Source organism: Dama dama, chromosome 6, assembly GCF_033118175.1.
Source record: "Dama dama isolate Ldn47 chromosome 6, ASM3311817v1, whole genome shotgun sequence".
Classification (NCBI taxonomy): domain Eukaryota; kingdom Metazoa; phylum Chordata; class Mammalia; order Artiodactyla; family Cervidae; genus Dama; species Dama dama.
Window position 1 is genome coordinate 9,246,400 of NC_083686.1, and position 21,350 is coordinate 9,267,749.

Below are 21,350 nucleotides of genomic sequence, written 5' to 3' on the forward strand. Positions count from 1 at the left end.
AAATCATGTTGTGAAGATTAGAGACAATGTGATAAAATATTTACAATAGTCCTGCTATATGAGAGATATCCAGTACAGAATTATTGATAGCATTTTAAAAAGCAGAGATGGTACTTTGCCAACAAAGGTCTGTCTAGTCAAAGCTATGTTTTTTCCAGTAGTCATGTATGGATGTGAGAGTTGGACTATAAAGAAAGCTGAGTGCTGAAGAATTGATGCTTTTGAACTGTGGTGTTGGAGAAGACTCTTGACAGTCCCTTGTTCTGCAAGGAAATCCAACCAGTCCATCCTAAAGGAAATCAATCCTGAATATTCATTGGAAGAACTGATACTGAAGCTGAAACTCCAATACTTTGGCCACCTGATGCAAAGAACTGACTCATTTGAAAAGACCCTGATGCTGGGAAAGATTGAAGACGGGAGGAAAAGGAGACGGCAGAAGATGAGATGGTTGGATCGCATCACCGACTCAATGGACATGGGTCTGAGTAAACTCCAGGAGTTGGTGATGGACATGGAGGCCTGGTGTACTGCAGTCCATGGGGTCACAAAGAGTAGGACACAACTGAGCAACTGAACTGAACTGAACTGAAAGACTTATTATTATCATTATTGGAAAAGCAAGTTATGACTCTTCCCCCTCCTCCATTACTCAGTTATAACCACTCTTGCCATTTTTTGAAGGTGTTAATTACTCTCCCTTGATTCTGAACCAACTGTGACTAGACCCATATACTTCAGTTCAGTTGGATCTTCAGACTGGTTGGATCTCCTTGCAGTCCAAGGGACTCTCAAGAGTCTTCTCCAACACCACAGTTCAAAAGCATCAGTTTTTCGGCATTCAGCTTTCTTCACAGTCCAACTCTCACATCCATACATGACCACTGGAAAAACCATAGCCTTGACTAGACGGACCTTTGTTGGCAAAGTAATGTCTCTGCTTTTTAATATACTATCTAGGTTGGTCATAACTTTCCTTCCAAGGAGTAAGCGTTTGTTAATTTCATGGCTTCAGTCACCATCTGCAGTGATTTTGGAGCCCCAAAATATAAAGTCTGACACTGTTTCCCAATCTATTTCCCATGAAGTGATGGGACCAGATGCCATGATCTTAGTTTTCTGAACGTTGAGCTTTAAGCCAACTTTTTCACTCTCCTCTTTCACTTTCATCAAGAGGCTTTTTAGTTCCTCTTCACTTTCTGTCATAAGGGTGGTGTCATCTGCATATCTGAGATTATTGATATTTCTCCCAGCAATCTTGATTCCAGCTTGTGCTTCTTTCAGCCCAGTGTTTTTCATGATGTACTCTGCATATCCTCATATACTTAGGACACAATAAAAATGTTCAAAATCAGCATTACTACTGGTGAAGCTTGAATGTGGGGATTTGTCTAACTTCTCCTTTCCACCCTTCAGTCAGACACCTGGGAGCTGCCTATAAGGGGAGCAGATCCCTGCCCATACAGTATCAGGCAGCAGCATGAGGAGTGGGGGCCTCCCTTCTCCCGACCAGTGAAGAAGAGACTGAGAACTCTTCAGATCTGGGCATTTACTCATGCTAGTTATCGACCCAGACAATCACTGCTCCTCTTATGCAGAGGAGTCAAGAAGGAAAAACAATAGCACAGAATTCTTTTCCATATTTTCCAGAGAAGGCTGAAATCTCAGCAGCTTTTCCCATTCTATTATTTGATGTAAAAATACAGTGAGTGGGGAAGAAAGTGTATCTATTGGGATGCATTTGGCAGCAAGTAATAGAAATCTAAAGTTGAACAGAGTTGAACATTATGGAAACATAAAGTAGGATGAGAATGAGTTCAGAGGTGGGTGGACTTCAAAACTGGGTCGGCCAGCAGTTAAAGATGTCATCAAGGTCAGTCATTAGTCCTGTCCTGAGATAAGCTCTCTCATGATTAGAGTACGACTGTCAGTAGCCTAGGGCGCAGTTTTCTCATTCATGACTTGGGGGAGAGAATAAACTTGGCTTACATTCATAAAAGAAAACATCTCTCTCTGAAGCCTCAAGCAAGACTGCTCATCTGCCCAAAATGGTTTAGACTTCCTTATCACAAATTAGCAGTCAGGGACTTTAGACTAATCAGCTAGAGTGGAACAGATACTTGGAAAGTAGCACTTTGCTATGGTGGAAAGTGAAGGTGAAAGTGTTAGTCACCCAGTTCCGTGTCTGACTCTTCGCAACTCCATGGACTGTAGCATGCCAGTCTCCTATGTTCCTGAAATTCTCCAAGCAAGAATACTGGAATAGGGTAGCCTTTCCTTTCTCCAGGAGGTCTTCCTGACCCTCAGAATGAACCTGGGTCTCCTGCACTGCAGGCGGATTCCTTCTAAAACCTGAAACATGTTTGCTAGATTCTGGTATGCATGACTTATCTCCTTAGCATAGCAATATTCAACCCTGGTGTGCCAAAAGTTTGTGTAGCTGGATTATCTATGTCTACCTCTATTGTATGTTAAGTGTGGTGTTTTAAAGAAGCAGATTTTCTTGAGTCTTTACTTGAAAGGGAAATCTGCTTTCAAATATTGAAGCAACTGATATTAGACTGTTACTTAGACTATATAATGTAAGATCTTATTTTGGTTTACATCAAATAAACTTGTGCATTTTCTGAGGGAATTTTATTTTGCTGCAACCTATGTAGTATTTTGAAAAAGATGTTATATCCCTTTAAATCACTTTGGAACACACTCTTCCAGTTGATGTTTTTGTTAACAGAGATGATGATGTATTTTCTCAAGTTTACGACACATTTGAGCATTAGCCCCCTTGGGGAACTTAATGGATTGGGTTCCATTTCAGCAGTGCTTAAGTGGGATTTTTTGATCCAAAAAAAGATGTTTTTTTCTAAACTGGGAAAACTTTTTGGACATAAAACAATACTCACAGAATATGTGAAAGAATAAAGTGCAAATGATTCTGAAGAACAGGGATTGGATTTTCTTGGAAATTCACATGGCTTCAAAATTAAGAGACATTGTACACAATGTACTTGGTCAGTTCTAAATTGTTCTTTAGGGAATAAAAGGCTACACATATTTTAAATACACTATTTCAAAAACAATTTACCAAATTGCATTACATTTTTCTTTCTGAATTTGAACCATTTGTTAAGCAAAGAGTGAGGTTGGCAATAATTTTATTTGTAAATCACTGGGAAATGCAATCTCCAAAATATAAGTTAATTTTCAGTCAATTAAAGAGAAAATTGTTCTGAATGAATATCTGAGGCTGTTCTTGATAACAACTGCATTATTCTGTGTGAGAGATCAAGGAGGAAACAGTGCTCATCTTCCGTCAAACTTAGGAAGATATTGCTGAGTTCCCCAAGAATCCTCAAGTAGGATTTATGGACTTGGGGCTGTCAATGAACCTAGCATGCAGAGGTTCTGTCCTGGTGTTGTGGCATCACAGGTGGGTTGGTTTGGGTGTAGGGTGGTTTGCATTTTGTTCTTTGTGCCGAGAGAAACTGGACATAGTAGTCTGATCACAGTTGATGTGCTATGTTCTGTGTGTGAACTGTAGCAAGTACCAGTGGATAAGCAGGGAGTCTGTGTGTCTGAGCTGGTGTGTTGAGGATGCTATGTATTCAGTTCAGTTTGGTCGCTCAGTCGTGTCCGACTCTTTGCGACCCCATGGACTGCAGCACGTCAGGCCTCCTTGTCCATCACCAACTCCCTGAGTTTACTCAAACTCATGTCCGTTGAGTCGGTGATGCCATCCAACCATCTCATCCTCTGTCGTCCCCTTCTCCTCCTGCCTTCAATCTTTCCCAGCAACTGGGTCTTTTCTAATGAGTCAGTTCTTTACATCAGGTGGCCAAAGTATTGGAGTTTCAGCTTCAGCATTGGTTTGTAGATGATAAGGAATAAATAAGGTCTTCCTCTAGGATGATCAAAGGGAAGGCCATTCCCTTGAGCTCAGGTGGTGGTTGTTTTCAACAAGGGTAAATTGTTCCCGTTCTCTGTGAAGAACTCCTACATGGTCAACACTGAAATCCAAGTTACTGTTACCAGTGGAATGATGTAAACTAACCACCAGTGTTTCCCTGTATCCCTGATACAAAGTTTTATGCACGTTTAGAAAAATAAAGCTGATTATTTCCCATTTTGTAAGAATTTTTACTTACATAGGAATAGTTTTAGATTACTGATGCATTACAGTATGATATGCTATAATATAGTATGATATAATGTAAAATAAGGGAGCTTCCCTTGTAATGCAGTGGTAACGAATTCGCCTGCTAATGCAAGAGACAGAAGAGATGCAGTTTCAATTCCTTAGATCCCCTGGAGGAGGAAATGGCAACCCACTCCAGTATTCTTGCCAGAATAATCTCATGGACAGAGGAGCCTAGTGGGTTATAATCCATGGGGTCGCCAAGAGCACACATGCACACAGACTTTGAAGACATCCCATAGATAAAATTGGTTAATAAAAGTATGAAGAGTAAAATGTAAAAAGGACAGAGAGTTCTGGTGGATGGATAACAGTAGGGTAGAAGTAACAGAGCCCACAAAGATATTAAGAAGAAATGAGCAAAGAGACATTTGAAGTAAAAGTGGTCTCACAGAAGCTAAGGGAAAGTGTTATGGTCTGAACGTTGGTGTCCCCCTAAATTTGCATGCTGAAATCCTAACCTGCAATGGGCAGAGGCAGAGGGTTGCACAAAGAAAGGCCAGAGACCTTTCTCAAGGGCCCTGGGTCCACAGCCAGCTCTGCTGGGATCCTGTGTGGGAGCCAGTATCCTGTGATCTATATGCCTTTTTCCTTCCCCTCTGTCAACCTGAAAAAGGAAAGAGAGATGTTCACTCCTTGGTCCAAGAGTGTTTATTTTCTGATTGGCTATCCTGTTACCTGTTGTCCCATCATCAATCCCAAAAGGCTTTGAGGTTTGCTGAAACTTACAAGGTGGGAGTAATGATTAATGCAGCCTGGGGCAAGGACTGGGATGCCTGCCTCCTTACAGAGATGCCATTGTTCTTCCCTGAGACGCCGTCCCTCCCTCTCACACCCTGACCACTGCTTCCCCAAGCAGAGTGTTTATGTGTTGAGTGCAACACTCCATGGACTTCAGGGCCTAATGGGGTGTGAGAGGGGGCCTGGGGTTTTTCATCTTGTTTTCAGCTGTACAAACAGCACACACTTTCCCCTTCCACTCAGGGTCTAAGTTCAGGTCTTCTTAAATACTGGGGGCTGTGAGCTGGTGGCAGAGACTCCACAAGTCAAAAGAGGGGGACCTGGCACCTCCCACTTGAACACCAAACACATTCAAAGTGTTTGTTTTCTCAGCCTCCCCAACCCCCCATCCCGGCCCCCCTGGCCTAAGCTCTGAGATAAACATCTCTCTGGTGGTGGATCTTTTAGGATTCCTCATAAGCTTTGTTTAAAGGCAGCAGGATGAACTCTCCATTGTCTAAAGCAAGTTGAACCTGCTTCTCATAAAAGGCAACCAGAATGAGTAAATAAGGTTTTCCGTCCCACCTAACATAAGCGTTCCCTTTTTTCCCTTCTTCCTTTCTTTCCTTTTCCTTTCTTCCTTCCCTTGCTCCCTCCCTTTCTCCTTTCCTCCTTCTTTCTATCTTCCTTCCTTCCTTTTTTTTCTTTCTTTCATCTTTCTTCCAATCTCCACCTCTTCCCCTTAAGCTGCTTAACATTTACTTAAACACATCTTCTCCACAGGTAGAACCTTTCAGAAATTCTTTGCACTGACCAATTGATTAGGAAGTCCACCCTCCATGGAGCAGCAGCAGCTTGAAGGGAAAAAAGTGCAGGAAAAACAAAGCATCAGATACTGAACTCCTGTTAGGCATCTACTCCTGTGACACATACTCACCATGTCATCCTACTTAACTCCCACAATGAGATGGGAGGTAAATTCTATTGCCTTTGTGTAGTAGATATAAAACATTTGGACAATTATCATAATGTATTGAGCATGGAGAAGGAAATGGCAACCCACTCCAGTATTCTTGCCTGGAGAATTCCATGACAGAGGAGCCTGGCAGGCTATAGTCCTTGGGGTCACAAAGAGTTGGACACAATTGAGTGAATATCACTCATTGAGCATTAGACTTCCCAGCCTACAGAACTGTGAGAAATACATTTCAGTTGTTTATAAGCCACCCAGTCTGCCTTGTTCATAGATGGCTGACTTTTTGCTGTGTCTTTGAATGACAGAAAGGGCAAGAGATACTTCTGGGGTCTCTTTTATAAGGCTATTAACCTCATTCATAAAGATATAGTCCTTATGAGCTAATCCCCTCCCAAAGTCCCCACATCCCAAGACCATCATATTGCAGGTTAGAGTTTGAACATATGGATTTTTAGTGGGGGGCATAAACATTCAATCTGTAACCTTCCTCCTTTGCTTCCCCAAATTAATGTCTTTCTCACAACTACAACACATTCATTCTATCCCAACAGCCCTAAAACACTTAACTCATCCCAGCATAAACTCTGAAGTCTACAATTCAGTCTTGTTGGTGAATCACCAAAATGGATTTTTAACCCTTTACTGTCCTCCAATGTGGACCACCTCATCAGATAGTGAGTGGATAGTTTCACGGACAATTCAAGCTCAGGATGTCCACATTTTAGGTTACTTTTTTTTTTTTCCTGCCTGTTATTCATCTTAAGAGGTTTCAGCTTGGATCTTTAAGATGGCAGAGGAATAGGACATGGAGACCACTTTCTCCCCCACAAATTCATCAAAAGATCACTTGAATGTTGGTCTCATCATTTCATGGAAAATAGATAGGGAAACAATGGAAACAGTGAGAGACTTATTTTGGGGGGCTCCAAAATCACTGCAGATAGTGACTGTAGCCATGAAATTAAAAGATGCTTGCTCCTTGGAAGAAAAGCTATGACCATGCTAGATAGCATATTGAAAAGCAGAGACATTACTTTGCCAACAAAGGTCCAACTGGTCAGAGCTATGTTTTTTTCCAGTGGTCAAGTATGGATGTGAGAGTTGGACTATAAAGAAGGCTGAGCACCGAAGAATTGATGCTTTTGAACTGTGGCATTGGAGAAGACTCTTGAGAGTCCCTTGCACTGCAAGGAGCTCCAACCAGTCCATCCTAAAGAAAATCAGTCCTGAATATACTTTGGAAGGACTAATGCTGAAGTTGAAACTCCAGTACTTTGGCCACCCAATGTGAAGAACCAATTCATTGGAAAAGACCCCGATGATGGGAAATATTGAAGGCAGTAGGAGAGAGAGACAACAGAGGATGAGTTGGTTGGATCGCATCACCGATGCAATGGACATTAGTTTGAGTAGGCTCTGGGGGTTGGCAATGGATAGGGAAGCCTGGTGTGCTGCAATCCAGGGGCTCGGACATGACTGAGTGACTGAACTGACTCACCTTAAAGTCACAGTATAAAGCAAGGGAAACAACAGGCATCCAGTCATCCAAACCGTAGGCGTGAACCTGTCCTTGCTTCTACTTTGGCTCATCCTCCGCATGTCATCAGCGACTGAGGACAAGGATTCCGTGGCTTTAGCGTCCATTTCTCCCTCTATTACTTGCACAGCCTGAATTCCTGACTTCATCATTTCTCTCCTGTGTAACTGTAATGCTTGCCTCCAGTCTTTCTCATAAGTTCATCTTTCCTACCATAGCCAAGAGTGAACTTTCCTGCTTTGTATGCATTATAGTCTTTCTTTGAGCAATTATAGAATAAATGCTTGAGCTGTTCTGACTTATCTCTTCAGTCTCTTCTCCACCACCTCTTTCACTGCCTCTTTTCCCTTCACCCTATGAGTCAGATGTATGCTAGGACTTTGGGTTCCCAAGCGATACATTTTTCATCTCTCTATGCCTTTGATCTTGTTGTTCTCTTGGTCAAGAATGTCCTTTATCATTTACTACCTAGTGAAAAACTCTCATCTCCCAGGATGGAGCAAGCATCATTCTATGAAGATTTTCTTGCTCACCCTATCTTGATGTACAGTTACCTCATTCTTTGTATGCTGGTGGCATCTCCAGCTGCTTTGACCATGGCATGCCCCTAGACTGCAGCACGCCAGGCTTCCCTATGCATTGCCAACTCCCAGAGCCTACTCAAACTAATGTCCATTGCATCGGTGATGCCATCCAACCAACTCATATGCAGATACTTTGTCTGCATATCCATTTTCCCATTAGACTGGAAAGACTCTAAGGGCAGGGACTGTAACTTGCATATACAGCACATCCATGTATTCTCCTTGCCAAGCACAGCTTTGAATGCTTAATGAGCACATAGTGAGTTAATAGACATGTGCATGAATAAGCAAAATTAGTGTTATTAGTGCATGAATCTGCTAAATGGAGATAGAAACCCTCATCCTGTGTTCCTCTCAGGGTTTATGTGTTGAAGAAATGAGATGATGGTTATAAAAAATGCCTTGTAAGCCATAAAGGACTGTGCTGCGCTGTGTGATCAATTGCATCTGACTCTTTGTGATCCCATGAACTTAAGCCCACCAGACTCTTTTGTCCATGAACTTTTCTAGGTAAGAATACTGGAATGAGCTGCCAGTTCCTACTCCAGATCCAGTCTTTCCAGGTGACTCAATAGTAAAGAATCTGCCTGCCAATGCAGTATACATGGATTCTATCCCCGGATCAAGAAGATCCCCTGGAGAAGAAAATGGCAACCCACTCTAGTATTCTTGCCTGAAAAATTCCATGGACAGAGGGGCCTGGCAAGCCATTAAAGGATTATAGACTGCTCTAGGAATAATGACTTAATGTCTAGTCTTAAAAGGAAGAGAGAAGTTATTCATGTTGCCATTGTGACCCAAGAATTTTGCCCTTTAGAATATTCTTGGGGGACTCTCTAACAAGGGTATGGCAATCCACTTCAATATTCTTGTCTGGGAAATCCCATGGACAATGGAGCCTGCTGGGCTACAGTCCATGGGATTGCAAAGAGTTGGACATGACTTAGCAAGTAAACAGCAGCAACACTAAGACACAGAATGAATAGATACTCATCGAAGACTCTTCATCTCTTCTGTTGGGTGTCTGCCAGGCTGGAGCAAAAATACAATTGGATTGGGAAGCAGCAGACCTGAGGTCTTGTGGGACCTGAAATAATTCACTTTCTCTTGCTTGGTGTCGATTAAAAGGTGAGTCTTAGAACTGATTGAAATATATTTTTGTGGGTTTGTTTTTCCATCTCACGGATGAAGATACTGAAGATTTAAAAATGTTAAATAAGCTCAAATGGTGGAGTCAGGATTGGAACAGACATCTTAGACTTTGGGGTTAAGCTCTTAACCATATACTACACTTCCTTTTGTGGAGGGTATATTTGGGTTTTGTTTTTAGTTTTTATTGGAGTATGGTTCCTTCCTACCTTCCTGCCTTCATTCATTCCTTCCTTCTTCCTTCTCTCTCTTCTATACTTACTGCTCCTATACAGTTGATTCTCAATATTCACTTCAGTTACGTTGTATAAAGGCACCACAAATACTGAATTAAATACTAAGCCATTTCTTCCAGAGGAAACACAGAATTAGGTTCCTGCAAGCCTCTGGTCACAACATTTTCACTAATCTATTAAGACACAATCTTGTTTTATGTGCCACTCCACTTAAGGGTATCTTATTTAATATACACTGTTGATTTATTAACATTGAACTCACAGGCAACAGCACCATAACTCATGCCTGAATGAAACTTATCTAATTTATGTATTTTGTCTGTAAAGCCCATCACAGACTTCTTGCATTAGGGACACTAAATAGCACCTTAGCACTGCACTAGAAGGCTATTTAAACACTGAAATCACTAACAAAATACACAAAATTGTGAAATACGGGGCTTTAAACAGACTGTGAAGGAATACTTGTTTACAGGATGAGAGCTCAAACAAGGAAGCAGGAGGTGACTTTGTTTGACCACAGGGGAGAACTTGTGAGTCAGACAACTCAAATTTTTGCCATTTTGTGCGTGTCCACGACTGACCAAAGTGCCATGAATACTGGTTTTCAGGTTACAGATAAATTGTATTTAGTAGGTAAATTTGCAAGAACAGAATCAATCAATAATGAGAATCAACTGTTTTGTGTTCTTCATGCTACGTGAAACATTGGGTATCCAACTGCAAGCAAAAAACAGACTGCATCTTCTCAACAACTTAATATCTAGAGGAGGGAAGCAGTTATTAGTGAATAATCACATAAAGAAAAAATCTTATATGTACCATAGTATGTTGCATTCTTTAATTGATTGATCAGTTAATTTATTTATCTAATGGGCTTCCCTGATGGCTCATTGGGTAAGGAATCCACCTGCAATGCAGGAGACACAGGAGACGCCGGTTCAGTTTCTGGGTCGAGATGATCTTCTAGAGGAGGAAATGGCAATCCACTCCAGTATTCTTGTCTGGATAATCCCATGGACAGAGGAGCCTGGTGTGTGCCAATCTATGGGGTCGCAAAGAGTCAGACACAACTGAGCGACTAACACTTTCACTGTCACTTCCCCCTAAAGATGTTAGCTGTTGAGGACAGGGAGGGCATACTACACATTTCTATATTCATTCACAGAAAATTATTTAATGGATTTGAGGTCAGGAGTCTGCCAGGGTTCTGTGATTTTCTTGGTAAAATAGGGAAGTTTGACTAGACAGTCTCTCCAGGACCATTGAAGTCTGAGTCTATAGGAGGCACTCGATAAATATTTGCTGAATTGATTTATGGGAAATTCTTTCCCAGTGATTTCAGATAAGAAATATAGTGGCAAAGCTCTCTGATACTGCAAGTATAAAAGACATGTTTGAGCAGCCATAGAGTCAAATATCTGGCTCTGAAGAGCAAACCCCCAATTTTTCCTGGCATGGGGGCTCCATGACTCCACATATGTAATAAAGGTGCTATGTAAGCAGAGCAGGCGGTTCTCACAGTGAACACGAAAGCCCAGGAGCCACATTCTAGCACATTATGGGTAGTTTATGGAGCACATCAGTTCACAAAGCGAGACAAATTGGCACTGGGGCTTCCAATGGCTGGGGTCCAAGTGGACCACCGGGAAAGAAAAATGAAGAGAATGCCAGCCAGAGAGGGCCTAGTCTCTTCTCCTTAGAGCTTGAATTCCTAATTGCTCAAAGTGTTCCTTTAGCAAAGGGTTTATACACTCATCATTTTATAGTTAATGACCCTTGAAATAAGACATGTAGGCATTCATTTGTTCACTCAGTCATTTATTCATTCATGCAGTTAACAAGCAAGGATTTGAACCCTTAGGAAATGCCAGGCAATGAGTGCAGCAGGCAAGGAATTACAGGGCTGAGGAAAACTATATGGTCATTGCAAAAATGGAGCTTAAAGCCAGCGGGAATGATACACAGTGAGTGACAGCATAGTGCTATGGAAGCTCAAACTTTGGGAAATAGCCTTCTCCTAGGGGACCTCCTTCACAATGTTAAGTTAGTCAAAATTGGCATAATGAGTAGACTGTATCAGGATGGGGAGAACTGGTTGGGCAGAAAAGACCCTAGGCACAGAATGTGTGTGAGCATGCTAAGATGCTTCGGTTCTGTTTGACTCTTTGCGACCCTGTGGACTGTAGCCCGCCAGGCTCCTCTGTCCATGGGATTTTCCAGACAAAAGTACTGGATCAGGTTGCCATGCCCTCCTCCAGAGGATCTTCCTGACCCAAGGATCAAACTTTCTTATCCTGAGGTTCTTGCTTTGCAGGTGGATATTTTACCACTGAGCCATGGGGGATGTCCAAAGCACAGAATACATCTCTATAAAGAGTACTTGACTCTGTAGTGTAGTAGAAGACCGGAAGTCAGAGAGGCAGTAGGAGTCTAGAGAAGTCTGATGATGCTGGAGAAGGAGATGGAGTCCAGGTCCTCAAAAGCCTTATGAGAAACAATAGTAGAACATCATGCATCTTGCATTCACCACACGATATGACACTACTGGTAGATTTTAAGCCAGAAGGGCTCATGATCAGAATTGCATCCTAGGAAGAGCCTCACTGTGTGAAAATAGATTGTGGCCAGATTAGAGTAAGTTCTCATAGGGCTTCCCGGGAGGGGTACTGGTAAAGAATCTGCCTGCCAATGCAGGAGTTACAAGAGACGGGGGTTCAATCCCTGAGTCGGAAAGATCTCCTGGAGAAGGGAATGGCAACCCACTCAAGTATTCTTGCCTGGAAAATTCCAGGGACAGAGGAATATGATGGGCTACACTCCAGGGGTTTGTGACGAGCCAGACACGACTGAGTATGCACTCACATAAAGTCATCATAATCTGGGTAAAGAGTGTTCCTGGCTTGTGCTCAGAAGGTGGTGGAAAAATTGGAGAGATGTACATGGATTTATAACAAGAGGTAGAATTTGGCAAATGACTTTCTATAGGAACAAGAAAGAAGAAAAAATAAAAGACAAGGATACCTCCCGAATACTATGTTGAACAACTTAGATGGATGAGATGATTTTCTCGGATGGATGAACTTTCTGTTCAATGGAACACTGTATGACAAAGTCTCTTAGAAGGGAAATAGTTGAGTTTTGAAGTGACTTTGAGGGGACCATGAAAAATATGCCACTCAAGACTATTAGTGAAAGGATCTTGGAAATCAGGCAAGAGGTCTGGACTGAAGATGGAGATTAGAATTATTAATGAAGCCTTTGGAAAGCCTGTGTTCTTTCAGAACAGATGGATCAATAACAAAAGAAATGAGACTAACACAGGGGACTCCCATTTGTTAAGAGTTAGGTAAGGGAAGAAGAATTGTTTAGAAGAAATGGAGGAATATCTTGGGAGAGTGTTAGAAAACCATAATTATATCTTCTGTTTGTATGGGTTCCTATGACAAGACATTTCTACATGAGTCTATAGTTATTGGGGCAAAGTCATTCATGTAACAGTTTAACCCACCACATTATTCCAAGTTTCCAAACTAGAAATTCTCAGCCTTGGTAACTAGAAAAGCTGTGTGTATGTGTGTTCTCAGTTGCTCAGTTGTGTCTTACTCTTTGCAACCCCTTTAGCCCCCCAGGCTCCTCTGTCCATGGGATTATCTTGGAAAGAATACTGGAGTGAGTTGCCATTTCCTCTTCCAAGGAATCTTCCCAACTCAGGGACTGAAACCACATCTTCTGCAGCTCTTGAATTGTAGACAATTCATTATAGCTGAACCACTGGGGAAGCCCAGAAAAGCTATACTTCTAAGTAATTGGTTTATTTCTATATTACAGAGAATATGTTTGTTATAGCACATGTATTGTCCTTTTTCTGTGCATGCCAGAAAGTTCTGAGATATAATTTCCATCAAGGTTATATTTTTATCAAGTCATTTAAGACTATTGGGCATGTATTTCTGTTCACAGCTCTTTACTTTTCATTTTCCTATTCAACTCATTTTTTTCTCACTTACATTTCTTTTAAACTATTTTTCCTCCTACAAAATATTTTATGTTTTTGTAACCCACCTAATTGGGCTTCGCTGGTCTCAGTGGTAAGGAATCCTCTTGGGCAATGCAGAAGATGCAAGAGACATGGGTTCTATCCCTGGGTTGGGAAGATCCTCTGGATAAAGGCAAAGCAATCCACTCCAGTATTCTCGCCTGGAGAATTTCATGGACAGAGGAACCTGACCATCTACAGTCCATAGCATTGCAAATAGTCAGACATGACTGAAGCGTGAACCCATGAACACAACTCACCTAATGCCATTTGGAAAATATTTATTTACCCTAAAATATTCTCACTTAATAACAATGTTTTTGACTGTGATTGAATTTATGTTGTTTTTAATTGAGAGAGAAAAAAAAAGCAAAGAAATGAAACCATAAAACCTAATTTTATTGGAAAAAATTTTGGAAAATATTCAAAGTGTCCCATAGAACACTTTTTAAAAATTCTTTCACCATGTAAATCCATGGCTGATTCATATCAATGTATGACAAAACCCACTGGAAAAAAAAAATAATAAAAATAAAAATTAAAAAAAAAAAAAAAAAGAAAAATGGAATCAAATGACTAACAACTCATTCTGGGTAGAAACTTGTAATGAGATGTTACTATAGGTGCATATTTATATCCATATTTATTACTTCCTGCTAAAGTGTCATTTGGGCCATTGACAAGAGTCATAATGCATTTCCTATGTACAACTCATGGACTATTATTAAGACTTCAAAAAGAGAAAACTATAGTTAACACAACACTGCACTGAAGGGAACTATTCTCTCAGCCTGAAACACCTGAAGTAGAAACTGTTCGGTCACTAAGTTGTGTCTGACTCTGTGACCCGACGGACTGCACAACACCAGGCTCCTCTGTCTTCCACTATTCCCCACAGTTGGCTCAGATTCACGCCCACTGAGTCAGTGGGATGCTATCAAGTCATCTCATCCTCTGCCACCCCCTTCTTTTGCTCTCAATCTTTCCCAGCATCATAGTCTTTTCCAACAAGTCAGCTCCTTGCATCAGGTGGCTGACGTACTGGAGCTTCAGCTTCAGCATTAGTCCTTCCAATGTGTATTCAGGGTCAAGGGAATTGAAAGTGAGGCTACAGGACCCTTGGGATAGAGATCTCTGGATAAAGCTCAACACATTTAAACAGGAACCCCCACTTCTCCTCTTTGTCTCCTGGTAAATTGTCAGGAATGCGGTGGGAGGGTGGGTAGGGAGGGGAGCAGTGCCTCAGAAGCTTATTCTATTGCAGTTGTTTTCCCTGTAAAACACTCTTATACCAGCCAGTGTTCCTCTATACACTGGGAAGCTCTGTCCCAGGTTCAGTGATGGCAATGACCAATAGTTCTGAGAGTTGTAGTGAATGGATAAAATATATGAAAGAATTCTTGACTCACCTACATAAAATTACAGGAGACTTATCAGTGTAAAGAGGTAAGCCACATGCATAGTAGCTCTGGATCAAAGCACGCTGCACTGTCACTGGGGGAGATCATCCTGACAACCTACTCATACTTCAAGACCCAGATACCTTGCCTTTTCTCTCTGAAGACTTCCTCAGCTTTCCCCAAACCCACAATACTTATTCATCCTAGAAGCTAATACAAGGTTGGAGTGAAGGGTTGTCTAAACACTCATTTGTCTAAGGTCTTAAGTTTAAACTTTTTACATAATCTCCAAGTGGATTTCTTTCTGTATTTGTAAGAATATGCTAAGATTGAAAACAAAAACAAATGTTTAAATTTTCACTGTATTCAAGTCCAATACTGCTTAGCAGTAGCTTTCAAATTTATATTCTTAAAAAAAAACATAAATAAATTCTAGATTTATTTTGTGAACAGTACAATTATGTGGCACTAAATTTTTCAATTTTGATTTAGCATATTTTTAATTTGTGGTATACTGAGAACCCCAAACACAGAGAGAGAGATATGACTTTGGACACCTCTAGGTTTTTGGAACATCTTGATTCATTCTTTAATTACAGGCTTTATTATCATACTATAATGATGTATGTTCTTGTTTGTTCCCTCAACAAACTGTGTCCTGCTATATGGCAGGGTTTATGTGTTATATTCACTTGACAATGATTCATAAACTATGATGTGCATAAGAATAATCTTGGACAGTTGTCAAACATCCACATTTCTGAGCCTAAACCCCAGAAACTGATTCACTAGGACTGAACTGGGATTCAAGAATTTCTGTTTTATTAAGGTCTCCAGTTGCCCTAACGCAGTGCTCTATGAACGGTACTTCCATAATTTGGACCTAGGTATTAGATATACTTGACACCTTATGCCAATGCTGATCTGTTGGTCATGGCTATGCAAAGAAGTTTCGAGAAGAATTGTAGGAGTTATATCACTAGGTTTCAATGAGATAGAATTCTAAACCAATGGGAAAGGCTGGAGTCAAAATGAATGTTTTGTATTGTCAGCATTGGTTTAAACAAAGAAATAAGCAGGGGATTAGTACTTATATAATGTCTTCTATGAATCAGCATCTATGCTACCTATAAAATCACTTGTCTTCTCCTAGTCCTCTGAATCAGGAAGGGATTGAGAAGTTAAATCATTTGGTTAAAACCTCACAGATAGTGAAGTAGCACTATTCACTATGGTCTAGCCATGGAAACAATCCAAGTGCCTATCAACAGATGACTGGATAAAGAAGATGGGGTATTTATAACAATGGAATATTACTCAGTCACAAAAATAATGAAATATTACCACCTGAAGTAATATGGATGAGCTTAGAGAATATCATACTAACTGAAATAAGCCAGACAGAGAAAGGCAAATATTATGATGTCACATATATGTGGAATCTAAAAAATAATACAGATGAATCTATATATAAAACAGAAACAGACTCGTGGATATGAAAAACAAACTTATGGGTTACCAAATTATAAAGAGAGAGGGGGAGGGATAAATTCGGAGTATTGGATTAATAGATACAAACTAACAGACATAAAATAAACAAGCAACAAAGATTTACTATATAGCACAAGGAACTATATTCCATATCTAGCAATAATCTATAATGGAATAAATCTTAAAAAAATGTATTTATATAACTAAATCACTCTGCATACACCTGAAACGAACATAGTATTGTACATCAACTATACTTCAAAAATAAATAAATAAATAAAGTGGTGAAAAAAATTTTACAGGTAGGTAGTAGTTCTGAGATTTAACTGGTCTTTATTATTAGCCCCTGCCCTTTCCAATTAATAGGAGAATAGAGAAGACTCTCAGTGAAAACCTTTCTACAAATTACTTCTGGACTAGGAATTCTGTTATGCAAAGTCAGGTTTACCAGATATAATACCAAATATTTTATGGATTTCTTAATATATTTGTCAAGGAATCTCCATGTTGTTATTCTGGTTGAATGATGAACTACCTACCAGGGGCTGGAAGTCTGAATTGATAGATGGATTTGCCAAGAGCCTGTGCACAGGTAGTGCTCAGAAGCAGTTTTATTTTATTTTAGATGTCTGTTTCAATGCAAAAAACTTAACATATTTTCAAGTATGTGTCAGCCTGTGCAATATAACTAGAACATATGATTTTGCATTTGGCTATTTTGTATTTTAATTCATATGATTAAAATAGTAAAAAAAATAAATGTGACCTTTATGACCAGTTTCATGAACTCTATGAGCATGTTTGACATTATTTACTCCTGTTAGCTATTTGTTGAATAAAGAAAACAAGCATAACATATATTTGAGAAATCAACTTCACATTTGTCAGAACTTTTTGATGGCTAAAATAAAACTTGAAGAAGTGCAATAACAATGAGAAATACACACATGCATTCACACAAATAAACATAAAACAGACTAGCTTATAAATATGATAAGAAATGAGGGTAAATCTCAATTCATTTTCTGTAAGTCAAAGGATAGACTTGTAGAAATATATTCATTCAAATGAATGTGCTACATGCCAAGAATTGTGTCAGGCATTGTGAATAATCAATTATATAAGACATGATCCTCTGCCTTCACAGAGAACATTGTCTGGTGCAGAAAATAAGTTAACACATGGGTCATACTCCAAACTTTGGGAGTAAAGTGGCTGAAAGATGAAGGATCTAAAATCAGATTTAGATGTGTGGGAATTGCTTCCAGTAGAAGTGATACTTGAATCAATGAAAAAAGGGAAAGGGAAGTGTATCTCAGATAAAAATGCCAGACTGTGGGGAAATGCAAAAGCAGGAACTAAAGGACATATTGGCAAAACCATGAACAGTTCAATGTTGCTTTGATGAGAGAGAGTAAGGGTTGGAAATGAGACTCAGGGATCAAGTAGGTACCCCTCATTACTGGGTGAGCATTGACTTTATGTCTCTGGTCCTCTGTTTCTTCATTTTTTAGTACATGGAAATTGGATGAAATGAACTCTGAGATAGTTCTCAGTCTTTTAAAGGTCTGATTCCATACTCATTTCAATCAACAAATAGATAGTTAAAACTTAGTATGTACTAAGCAGTATTCTAAGAACTTTAGATCTATCAGTAACCGGAATAAAATGCAAAAAGTCTCCTCCCTCACTGAGCTGACATTCTTGTACAAACCTGACATATTAAATACATAAACTACATAACACATTAAAAGGTATTATGTGCAGCATATAAAGAAAAAAACAGCAGGAGGGAGGGTAGAATAGAGTTTAATTTTAGAAGAATAAGTTGAAAGAACACAACCTAATTTCAAGACTTACAAAGCTATCATAATCAGATATGTGTGGCATTGACACAAAGACATAAATTATGTAATAGAATGGAGTCTGGAAATAGACCCACACGTAAATGGACAACTGATTCTTGGCATAGTTACAGAAGAACTTTATGTAGAAAGTATTTCTATTTCAGCAAACTTGGCTGAATCAGTTATCCATGTACAAAAAAGTAAAATTTAATTCATTTGTCGTTGTTGTTCAGTCACTCAGTCATGTCTGACCCTTTGCTACTCCATGGACTGCAGCACGCCAGGCTTCCCTGTCCTTCACCATCTCCCAGAGCTTGCTAAATCTCATGTCCATTGAATTGGTGATGCCATCCAACCATCTCATCCCCTGTCATCCCCTTCTCTTCCTGCCTTTCTTCCAGGGAGTAAGTGTCTTTTAATTTCATGTCTGCAGTCACCATCTGCAGTGATTTTGGAGTCCAAGAAAATAAAGCTTAACCATATTAAAAAAAAAAAAAAAAACCTCAAAATGAACCATGTACTTAACTCTAAAACTTAAAACTAGAAAACAAGAGAAAACTATTGTGATCTTGAAGTTAGTAAAGATTTCATAGATATAATGCCAAAAAAAGGACAATCCATAAATTGATAAGTTGGATTACAAAAAATTTAAAAAATGGAAAGGTAAAAGACCCACTTATGTTTCAAAAGACAATTTAAAGGGATTGAAAAGATATGGACTGAGAGTTATTTTTATAAATCATCCATCAAGTAAAGGACTTATAGCCAGAATATATTAAAAAATTCTCAAAGCGCAGTAATAAGAAATAACACAGTTAAAAAAACAAACAAACATTTAATCCAATTAAAAAAAAAAAAAAAACTCTTCCCAAAGAATATATGCAAATGACAACTAAGCCCAGGAAAAAAAATACTCAGCATCACTACTTATTAGGGAAATGCAAATTATACCCACAATAAGTTAATGATACACATCTATTAGAAGAACTAAAATTAAAAAGAGTAAACATACTAAATATTGGCCAAGAAATACTGAAACTGTAACAGAAATGGTATGATCACTGGAGGACAATTTAATTGTCTCTTATAAATTGAACATCCATATACCATAAGATAGATCTCTTCAAGAAAATTAGTGATACAAAGGGAACATATGCAAAAATGGGCACAAAGACAAAAATGGCATGGACCTAACAGAAGCAGAAGATATTAAGAAGAGGTAGAAAGAATACACAGAACTATATTAAAAAGATCTTAATGACCCAAATAACCACAATGGTGTGATCACTCACCTAGAGCAGTTCTGGAGAGGACCCTTAAGACTTCCTTGGACTGTAAGAAGATCAAAACCAGTCAGAAGTGAATCGAACCTGAATATTTTCTGCAAAGACAGATGCTGAATCTGAAGCTCCAATATTTTGGCCACCAAATGTGAAGAGATGACTCATTAGAAAAGACCCTGATGCTGGGAGAGATTGAAGAAGGGAGTAGAAGGGGATGACAGATGACAAAATGGTTGGATGGCCGGTGAGGCTAAACAACACACCACATGACTCAGCCATTCTGCTCCTAGGTATTTGCCCCAAAGAAAAGAATTTCTATACGCATACAAGACTTTCACACAAATGTTTGTAGAAGATTTTGTTTTTCTTTTTTCGTGATAGCCAAAAACTGACAAGAACTAAAATGTTCACCAATAGATCAATAGTATGTCAATGCAATGGGATATTTCACAGCAAAATAAAAACATCGATACACACAATAACATGGATGAATTTGAAATTAAATCAGTTTAGTGAAAGCAGTCAGTCAATAAAGAGTACATACTGTATAATTCATTTACGCAAAATCCCAGAAAAAACAAACTAATCTATTGTTAGAGAAAGCAAAGCAACATTGCCCTGAGGATGGAAAGAAACATCAAGATGAGGTGAGACGAGTTAGAAGGGAGAGATGAGAAAAGGGTATGAGGAAACTTGGGGGGTGATGAGTGTGTTCACGATCTTATCTGGGATGATGATTTCCCAGGTTTATCCATATGTCAAAACTTACAGTGTTATACACTTTAGATATCAATATTTGCAGTTTACTATGTGACAGTTATACTTCAAATAAGCTGTCAAAAAAAGAAAGAACAGGTCAGGCAATGAGAAATTGACATTTAAACAAAATATTGGTGTAGCAAGGGTATTGGCAGCTTCCCTTGTAGCTCACTCGGGTAAGTATCTTCCTGCAATGCAGGAGACCCAGATTCTATTCCTGGGTTGGGAAAATCCCCTGGAGAAGTAAATGGCAACCTACTCCAGTATTCTTGCCTGGAGAATCCAATGGACAGAAGAACTTGGAGGGCTATAGTCCATGAGGTAGCAAGAGTCAGACACGACTTAGCAACTACACCATCACCACCAGCAGCAAGGGTATTAGTTTTGTGGATATTCAGGGGAAGACCACTGTAGGCAAAGAGACTAGTAAGTGGAAAATACCAAGTCAGGGCTATGCCTAGCAAGCTTGAAGACTAGAAAAGAATCAAAATGAATACAGCAGAGTAAGCAAGTAGGAAAAACAGGGCGTGAGATGAGAAAATTCACAGGGCTCAAGATATTGGAGACCTTGGAGGGTCAGTATAATGCCATCAGATATGCTTGTTTGTCTGTGAAAAGGACAACTTTTACATTGTAAAAGGATAGCTTTAGCTGCTATGCTGAAAATAGAATGTGAGGGTCAAGGTTTAAGCTTGGAGGACACAAAGGAGACTATTTTAATAATATAGTAAGGAGATGACAGTGGCTGGAACCAGAGGCTAGTCATGAATGTGGGAAGAAGTGGCCAAATTATGGACATCTTTTGAAGATGGAGCTTACAGATTCTCTGGTAGATTTGACTAATGAAGGAGAAAGACGGTGGTTAAAAATGACCCCACATTTTTATACCTGAGCAGCTGAAAGTTGCAACTGAAGAGCCGGCTCATTGGAAAAGACCCTGATGCTGGGAAAGACTGAAGGCAAATGGTGAAGGGGGTGACAGAGGATGAGATGGTCAGATAGCATCACTGACTCAATGGACAAGAATTTGAGCAATTTGTCCTCCACTGGGAGATAGTGGAGGACAGAGGAGCCTGGCGTGCTGCAGTCCATGGGGACACAGGTTAGTGACTGGACCACAACAACTGAAAGTAC